Source organism: Mauremys mutica, unplaced genomic scaffold, assembly GCF_020497125.1.
Source record: "Mauremys mutica isolate MM-2020 ecotype Southern unplaced genomic scaffold, ASM2049712v1 Super-Scaffold_100186, whole genome shotgun sequence".
NCBI lineage: Eukaryota > Metazoa > Chordata > Testudines > Geoemydidae > Mauremys > Mauremys mutica.
In genome coordinates this window covers 976,304-985,381 of record NW_025423282.1, presented here as the reverse complement: position 1 = coordinate 985,381, position 9,078 = coordinate 976,304, and the positions used below count along the sequence as shown (strand labels likewise).

At 49.9% G+C, this 9,078-nt stretch overlaps 4 non-coding genes across 4 annotated transcripts; 2 read left to right on the top strand and 2 right to left on the bottom strand.

Moving 5' to 3' along the window:
* Window positions 1-339: 339 nt before the first annotated feature.
* On the bottom strand, window positions 340-412 carry TRNAV-AAC. Its single transcript has one exon. It is a non-coding gene; the product is annotated as a tRNA-Val (tRNA).
* A 5,153-nt stretch (window positions 413-5,565) lies between these two features.
* On the bottom strand, window positions 5,566-5,638 carry TRNAC-ACA. The gene has a single exon. It is a non-coding gene; the product is annotated as a tRNA-Cys (tRNA).
* Window positions 5,639-7,245: 1,607 nt separating this feature from the next.
* On the top strand, window positions 7,246-7,319 carry TRNAT-UGU. The gene has a single exon. It is a non-coding gene; the product is annotated as a tRNA-Thr (tRNA).
* A 1,422-nt stretch (window positions 7,320-8,741) lies between these two features.
* Window positions 8,742-8,813, top strand: TRNAE-UUC. The gene has a single exon. It is a non-coding gene; the product is annotated as a tRNA-Glu (tRNA).
* The last annotated feature ends 265 nt before the right edge of the window (window positions 8,814-9,078 follow it).

Sequence of the window (9,078 nt, the reverse complement as noted above, 5' to 3'; positions counted from 1 at the left end):
GCACCTCATGGCCTGCGACTAGAGATGACTTGGCTGCATCTGGTTGGTCACACTCCACCTTGGGCAGTGTCCATGCTCTGGGTGTGTGAGTGCTGCCTAATTAGCGTCCCAGACACCTTGTCTACCTGGGAGCTCTTCTGCTCTTCAACTAGCCCATTCATCCCACCAGCATTCCAGGGGGGAGCGGGAGGGGAAAAGCCACTTCACAGGCATTCAGAGAGGGAGAGGAGACAAAAGTGGGAGCGGGGGAAGTATAACAGACCTTCTGAGCATAGAAATCACTGCTGCTCCTACAACCGCAGGGACAGGCCAGTAGGAGCTCGGAAAATTAAGCCATTGTGTTTCTGCCTGGTTTCGAACCAGGGACCTTTTGCATGTTAGGCAAACGTGATAACCACTACACTACAGAAACTCTGTCAGGAGCCTTTTCCCCTCCCTTCATAAGTACATAAGAATGGCCATACTGGGTCAGACCAAAGGTCCATCCAACCTCGCATCCTATCTGCCAACAGTGGCCAATGCCAGGTGCCCCAGAGGGACTGAACAGTTAATGATCAAGTGATTTCTCTCCTGCCATCCATCTCCACCCTGTGACAAACAGAGGCTAGGGATAGCATTCCTTACCCATCCTGGCTAATAGCCATTCATGGACTTAACCTCCATTCATTTATCTGCAAAAAGAACAAGGAGTACTTGTGGCACCTTAGAAACTAACAAATTTATTTGAGCATAAGCTTTCCTGGGCTAAAACCAACTTCATTGGATGCATGCAGTGGAAAATACAGCAGGAATATAGATATATACATATATATATATATATATATATATATATACATATACACACACAGAGAACATGAAAAATTGGCTGTTGCCATACACACTATAATGAGAGTGATCAGTTAAGGTGAGTTATTATCAGCTGGAGAAAAAAACCTTTTTGTAGTGGCTTTCATGGCCTTTGAGAAAGCAAGACAGAGCCTTGGAAGACCCAGCAGGGTTTGTGGCCCAGGAATTGGTCTCAGATTCCACTGAGACTTCACCTCAGATTGCAGGATTCAAAGTCCTGAGTGCTGGCCCTTACACCATGGGATCAGCACAGCACCTGTTGATTACTGTAGACTTCCAGCAGGGAGGACTCTGTGGGCAGGGGCGGCTCTAGGCATTTTGCCGCCCCAAGCACGGCAGGCAGGTTGCCTTCGGCGGCTTGCCTGCGGGAGGTCCGCCAAAGTCGCAGGACCAGCGGACCCGTCGCAGGCATGGTGCCGAAGGCAGCCTGCCTGCCGCCTTTGCGGTGACCGGCAGAGCACCCCCCGCGGCTTGCTGTCCCAAGCACGCGCTTGGCGTGCTGGGGCCTGGAGCCGCCCCTGTCTGTGGGGACAATTTTTTCTGGCAGGGAGGACTCAGTGGGAACATGCCTCTCTGGCCAGCCCTGCATTTGCTCAAAAAGTCAGCACCCAGCACTTTGCTGCAGGCCAGAGGCCTTTCTTCCTCCAGTCTGTGAGGCCAGTGAACAGGTGAGGCAGTAGCACCTTCAGTCCCAGGCAATAAAGGGCCCTTCCTAGGAAAGGCCATGTCCTGAAAAGGAAAAACTAAAGTCAAGGAGAGTCCTTCTAAAACTCTTTGGGGATGTCACAGGGGAAAATGTTTTTTTGCCTGACAAGGGACTTGAACCCTGGACCCTCAGATTAAAAGTCTGATTGTCGACCAGCTGAGCTCACCAGACTCACATTTAAAAAATTGCAAATTTTCTGCAGAAGAGAAACTAGTCAAGAAAAATGAGGGCAGGAAACAATACAGAAAACCTGCTACTCTCACTCTCTTAGCAGTCCTAGCCCCCAACCTGCTCCTCCATCTGGTGCCTTGAGGCCTTCTTCTTCTTTTTTAATAAATATCAAATCCTGGAGAAAACACAGTTATACAAAGCAAAACGAAATCACAAACAGAAATGTAATTGGAAATACAAATATAAAAAGGGAAATGCAATTCCCATCACTTTATCATGTCGGGGCCATTCCTGTATCGAGAGCACCCGCGAAAGTCCCTGTGTGCTTACGAGAAACCTGGAGGAACTCATACCACAGTCTGAACATGAAACACAACTGCTCCCAGGTGCCGCAGTAAAACCCTTTCCCTGCTGTGACCTTGCACTCCATTGTGGGAGCCATTGAAATAATCACAGCAAAGTAGTTCAGGGAAACTGTTATTAATGAAGTGTGAGTGAAAGGTGAGAATCTGATGGTGTCAGTGTCACACTAGAGGGCGCTGAGATGGTTTTAAATTTGTCATCCAAACCCAGCCACCACCTAGCACATGTTTTAACCTCTTCTTCTCTTACTGTTGCTCCTTATTAGGGAAGGGGAGAGAGCAAACGAGCAATAGAAACACAGACCTAGTGACCGAAGCAAACATTTCTTTGCTCCTTGCTTGGCTCCGTCAGTTATTTGGGTACAAACTCACCCCCCACCCACTGTCTGGGCTGGGCTCAGTGGGCAGGAAGAGCTCAGCTGTCAGTGGGACTTGGGGAGCTCAGGACATTACTGGGAGCTGCTTGAATGTTTAGGTGAAAACCACCTAAACACGGACACAAGGTCTAGGCTGCCGTAACTCATCTTGCATCTGCGGCTGTTGAAGCTACAAGGCAGAGGACTAAGTACAACATTTAAACTTATGTTTGACCTCAGAGAATAAAACAAATGTGTCTGTGAAAAGAGGGGAGTTGAGTTCAATCCCTTGTCACCATCAATGTGCAAACCAGGAACCTGTTGCTTTGTATTCCTGATGTGTCACCATCATGTGGCTACTCTCATAGACTTTAAGGTCAGAAGAGACAATTATGATCATCTAGTCCGACCTCCTGCACAACGCAGGCCACAGAATCTCACCCACTCACTTCTATAACAAACCCCTAACCTATGTCTGAGTAACCTATTCTGTCTCAGTCCCTTTAATTAAAAAAATGTGTTTTTTTCATAGAAACTATATTTTCCTTGTAGACACATAGGGGCAGATTAATCTACAAAGGGAAGGTGATTCCAAGGCAGTTCTGGAGGAGAAGGGAATGTTTTCAGCATCATTAAATTATTTTGTTGTGCTTCACAGAGAGAGAAAGAGAGAGAGAAAATAAACCTATTAATTTGAGCTACCGACACAGTTCACAGCATGAAAAACACAATTTTGTGTTCAATGAGTTGTGTTAATTTACATAATATGAAAAATATGTATTAGGCAATGCATGAAAACCTCACTGCATTGAACAACCCACTTGATCTAGTCAATGTACTACAGAATATTTAAAGATATTAAGAAAGATGTGCTTATAAATCAACGTGTTGTGCCATTTACACACGTACAAGACACAGAAGAAACTGAATTATTTGAGCTACTAAAATTTCCACTTTCTCACAGCATTTTAGTTCTCAAGGTTGTTTTAATTTGCTTATTTTTTTGGAACTAGAAATGGGGAAAGAGCACATTAAAGTCAGTGGAATTATCGCAATGAGGGATTAGTCTCATTATTTGCCACTAACAAAACCTTTGTTAACAGAGAGTTAACTTTGACTGTGACTATCTCTTACCTTCCAGAACATGGAGTTCAGTAAAACTCAAACTCTGGAGAAACAGGGAATACCGAGTGAGGGTACATGCCCAGATAACCTTAACTCTGCCCTCTAGAAGAGAATCCCTGATAGCATATGAGAACAAGGAAAGGTTTGGGGACAAATTACAGCTACTTCCCAAGAGTTTGTTTCTTCTGTAATTAATTGATCCTGGCCCCATCCATTGATCCTGGCCTGGTGTCTGGCTGTGGAATTTACTATTTACTATTTTTATCCCAGCATATTTAAAGATGAAACTGCTTTACAAAAGCTCCTTTATTCTAGGTTATACAAACAGGTCACTTCCCCAGCTATTTCAAGGAGATGGAATTTTCCTGACCCACAGGGAACTTAAACTAACATGCTCAAGATCACACATTCCTTAGGAGAAAAGGAAGGAGAAAAAAAACAACCCACCAAACCATTGCTGTTTCTACCCAAATGATCAATGAGACCAGAAAGTGAGACTGTGCAATTAACTGTCTGGTACTACACTGACTGCAGTTACTTGGATGCAGCCACACCCAGCTCTACGGTTGGTAAACGTACAGAGACTCTGCTGCTCTCAACTAGCAGCACATGACCTCTAAACAGCTGCCATTTGAATGTATCTGAAAGTTACAAGGAACAATGATCTGTGTTAAAGGAAGGCTGCCATTTATTAGAGCCCCAGTTGATGCCGTGTGCACAAAGAGAGGCTTGAATGTGTAACAGGGAGTTTGGTAAATCTTGGTTATTTTAGTTTTTTAACAGGCTCCTGTCCACCTCCAGTAGAGTTTTCAGTCCCAATGGCAACTTACTTACCAAATGTAACACAGACTAGTCCAGGGGTCTCAAACTCAAATGACCCCGAGGGCCGCATGAGGACTAGTGCATTGGCCCGAGGGCCGCATCACTGACACGCCCCCTTGCTGCCCCATGCCCCACCCCCAATCCACCCCTTCCATGAGGCCCCGCCCCTGCCCTGTCTCTTCTCCACCTCCTCCCCTAAGCGCACGGCTCCCCGCTCCTCCCCCCTCCCTCCTGGAAAGTGCTAAGTGCCACCAACAGCTGTTTGGTGGCTTGGCGGTGGGGCACTTAGGCGGCGGGTCCCGGAACAGAAGGGGCCCCCCACCGCCGAAGACCGGGCTGCGCTTCGGCGGCGGCGGGTCCCTCTTTTCCCCACCCCGGCCCCGGCCCCGGCCGGTCCCGCTTCCCTCCCCCACCCCCCGGCCCGGCCCCGGCGGGTCTCGCTTCCCTTCCCCACCCCCGGCCCAGCCCGTCTCGCTTCCCTTCCCCCCCCCCACGACCCGGCCCCGGCGGGTCCCGCTTCCCACCCAGGCCCTAGCGGCTTCCGCTTCCCCCCCCCCCTTACCCGAGCGCGTCTCCGGCAAGGCCTGAGCTTCGTCCCGCTCAGAGCCGCGTGGTGAGGGGGCGGGGCTGGGAGCTCCACGCCGAGCGCAGCGCTCAGCCCAGAGCTCCCAGCCCCGCCCCCTCACCACGCGGCTCGGATCGGGGCGGGGCTCAGGCGCTTGGACGGAGACTCGGCGCTCTATGCGCCGAGGCTCCAGGAGAGGGGCGGAGGCAGGAGCCTCCGCTTTTCTCTTGGGGGCCCCTGCGGAGCCCAGGGCCCAGGGCAAACTGCCCCCTTTGCCCCCCCCTCTGGGCGGCCCTGGGGAGCTCCGCAGGCCGCATGTTTGAGACCCCTGGACTAGTCCATGCCTCCCAAGTGGATGTGGTTCTTGTTCTTCTGCATATTGTAGCCCATGGAGGCTAAGGACCTACAAATGTGTCTTCATGGGCCTTTGTTTAGTTGATGAAAACAAACCTAGATACTTAGCAGACTGGAACTGATTTCAGCTGGGGACTTGTTTGCTAGGTTTTTGTGCATTTGCACAGGCAAACATTGAGTATGTCCATTCATTTCAGGGATCCCTTTTTAGTGGAGCTCCTGAGCATACTGGGAACAGAATTATTTTTATTTAAGAAATTGGGACACTTGGATTTGAACGAAGGATCACTTGATTTGTAGTCAAACACTCTACCACTGAGCTATACCCCCACGACATTTGCATTGGCAAGTCAGTGATCTTAAGGATTTTGAAGGACGGGCTCTGCCTCAGAGAGCTCCTTTTCTATTCCCAGGCCACAGGGGTTTAAAAAATGGGGTTTGATTAAACTTTATATACACATGTAGACACCACAGCTTGCACACCCACCAACATAGCTTCCCCCACTGACATAGCTACCACCTCTCGGGGAGATGGGTTAACTGCACGGACGGGACAGCTCTCTCCCCTCCGCTTAGAGCAGCTTCATTATTTATGAATAGGTGGGAAATAACCTCCTGAATGGACAGGAACCAATGTATCAGATATTGCTGTGTCTGCATTCAATATGGGTAACTGGTCATATTGGGCTGGATTAGTAGGAGCGTTGCCAGCAGATCGAGGGAAGTGATTATTCCCCTCTAGTCAGCACTGGTGAGGCCACATCTGGAGCACTGCGTTCAGTTTCCCCCCCCCTCTCTGCCCCTCCCCTGAGACCCACCCTGTCCATCCAAACAGCGTCTGATGTTTTCCTGTCTAGCCGGCTTGCTTCCTGGAACGAACGCTCCTTGAGTGGGGTGATCCACAGGGAGTAGCTCAAACCTCCAAAGTGCCTGGCCAGGGGCAGGACATTAGCACAGCAAGGGAGGGGTGTGGCAGTGACATCACAAAGGCCTTTGGCAGGCCCTCAGACTATTGGTCAAAGGTGGTGGGGAGGTGGTGACCTCACAGAGAGATGCTGACATCAGCCAGGCAGGACAGGGGCGAGGGGCCAGGGAAACCTCAGAGACCCCTGTGGCTTTGCTTCAGCAAGTCTCCTTCTCCAGGTCTCTCTTTGAGGACTGAGAGAGTATTCGGGTTCACGTACGTGAGCGCCAGGAGGAGCCTCTTTTGAGTTTTCTCCTTCCCTTTTAGTGATTTTACTAGAAAACAGACGTCCCTGTTTAGAAGGTAAGAGCCTCCTCGATGGAAGGGATGTCCTGGGGGTGTCACAGTTCGGATGCCGGTGCCCCCCCCATGTAAGGAAGTTCCCGCCACCCTGCTCTGTGTTCGCAGTGCGGGAGAGAGCAGCATCCACGGCAGTGATTTGCTCCTGGCTGCCGGAGCAGAGCAGCAGGCTCAGCTGTCAGAACTTCCCAGAGCGATGAAAGGGGAGGGGCCCATGGCTCTGTAGCAGGAATGCAGGGCAGGCAAGTTCACGGCGGGCATTGTGGGATACTGGCAGAGGCCAGTTATGGTGATATAATGAACAGCAGCATCTACACTGACACTCTGCTACTTTAAGTTTGCTGCAAAAAACTCTAGACCTCTCATCAAAGTCGTTTTATTTTGTCAGCAAAACAGGGCAGTTTTGTCGCCAGACGTGGCATTGCAGTGTGTACAGCAGCCACAAGCTACCGACCGAGAGAGCGTTGTGTTTTTCACACACCAGAGCAATATCATTCTGCTGAAACAACTTTGTAGTGCAGACCTGGCCAAAGATTCACTCACACACAGCTTGTAAGGAAAACCTCACCTGCTCCTCTGCTTTGCGGAATCCAAACACAAGCAAAGCTTGTAAGGCCCTGGTGGAAATGGCAGGGAGTCAGGTGTGGGCAGACAGAGTGTTTTAACCACACACAGGCACCATGGCTTAGCTGGTTAAAGCGTCTGTTTTGTAAACAGGAGATTCTGGGTTCAACTCCCAGTGGTGCCTTGTTGGCTTGATGTTGGGATACCTGTTATTGGCTACTGTCAGAAGAGAAGTTTCAGAGCTAGATGGGCCTTTGGTCTAGCCCAGGGTGGTTTTTCTTATGGTTTAAATTACACTCACAGACACTGATAATAGAGTTACTGAAAGTTTGGGAATTAGGAGCAGGTAGGTCAGTGGTCCAGTCCCCTCACAGATGACCCCCTTCCTCTGGGACAGGGGCAGGTCTGAGCTCTCACCCAAATGCTCATTGTGGCTGCCAGAATCTGTGGGCAGCTCATTTAGTTTACAGCAAAGGTTGAGTCCTGCTTTGTGCACCGTGTGTGAGACTGAAAATCCTAAATCTCCTTTTGAAATATCGAATGCAGCAGGACGTGTTATTGTCCCTGCCCCAAAGCAGACAGACCAATGGAGAAATGCCATTGAGTCCAAGGTAACACTCCCCTGCCATTTTACCTTTTTTGCTTGCTAAACTCCTTCTTATCTGCCCGGCCCAGGCTGTCCTCTGCCTCAGCTGCTGCTCCCGGCCTGCTCTAGAGTCAAAAACGCAGGGCCCCAGGGGAACAGAGGCTGGGACAGGGCAGCAGCCTGGGCTGGGCTGGGAAGATGCTGGGAGTTCTCATTCCCTGAGAACTGGCCTGGCTCCCTTCTCAACAGCAAACAAATCAATTCCGCGTCCCCTCCCCAGAAAAACCAGCCTGGAGCCAAGGGCAGCAGGGGACGATTCCCTCCAGTTCCCACTGAGGCAGGAGAGAAGCCAGGGTGTTTCTAGCAGAGCTTATGGAACTGAGGTGGGGAAACCAGCCTTTAATAACAGGCAGTTCCAGTTTAAGCTCAGTGTTTTTAACAATTTCTACAACATTAAATAACCTTTTAATCATAGTGTCACGATCCATAAAATTGCTTCAGCCTCCTAAGTGCCCAGCTAAACATCTCTTCAAATCCAAGGGAGTGGAGATCAGTCAATGTTCAGAGTCATCCCACGTAAAAGAACCATGTTGTGGTACATACTGGTCCCATCATGTGGCCATCGCCTTTCCCTCCTCCTCCAGAGTCAGAATGTGATCAGCTCACAGCGAGGGGGAGCAACACCCCTCCCTTGGTCTCTATGCCAGAGCTCTTATCAGCTCAGCGTCCTTCCCACAAGAGTTGGCTGCTGAGAGGGTTGCGATGGGGTAAATGAAGGCAGAGGAGGATTGTTCCTGCTGGGTTTTCTTTGTGTGGCTCTGTGATCCTGCTGGAGGAAGCATCATTTGTGCTTGTTTCAGTAGCTTGAGTTGGGCTCAGGTTGTGACCCTGAGTACAGGGATTCCTGCACTCTCTGCTCTTAGCCCCTCAGGGCATGGACAATGGAGCAACTTCAGAAACTGGATAGAAAGTAGCCTAAGAAAGTGTAACATAAGTGAGAAAAAAACCAGCATCTGCCCCTCCCTGGTGGTCTAGTGGTTAGGATTTGGCACTTTCACTGCCAAGGCATGGGTTCAATTCCCACTCAGGGAAAAGTTACTTTAAACCAGAACTGCTTTTGTTATTCTTCACTTACAACATAAACAAATCCATGGTATTTTCCTGATTCCCCCATCTTCCCAGTGTCTCCATGGCAGGGCTGGCTCCAGGCACCAGCGCAGCAAGCAGGTCCCTGGGGCGGTCAATGGAAAGGGGAGGCTTCAGCAGCAATTCGTCCCTCTCAGAGGGAAGGACTTGCGGCCAAAAGCAGCAGAGGTAGAGCTGCCATTGATTGCAGCTTTTTTATTTTTTTTTCCAC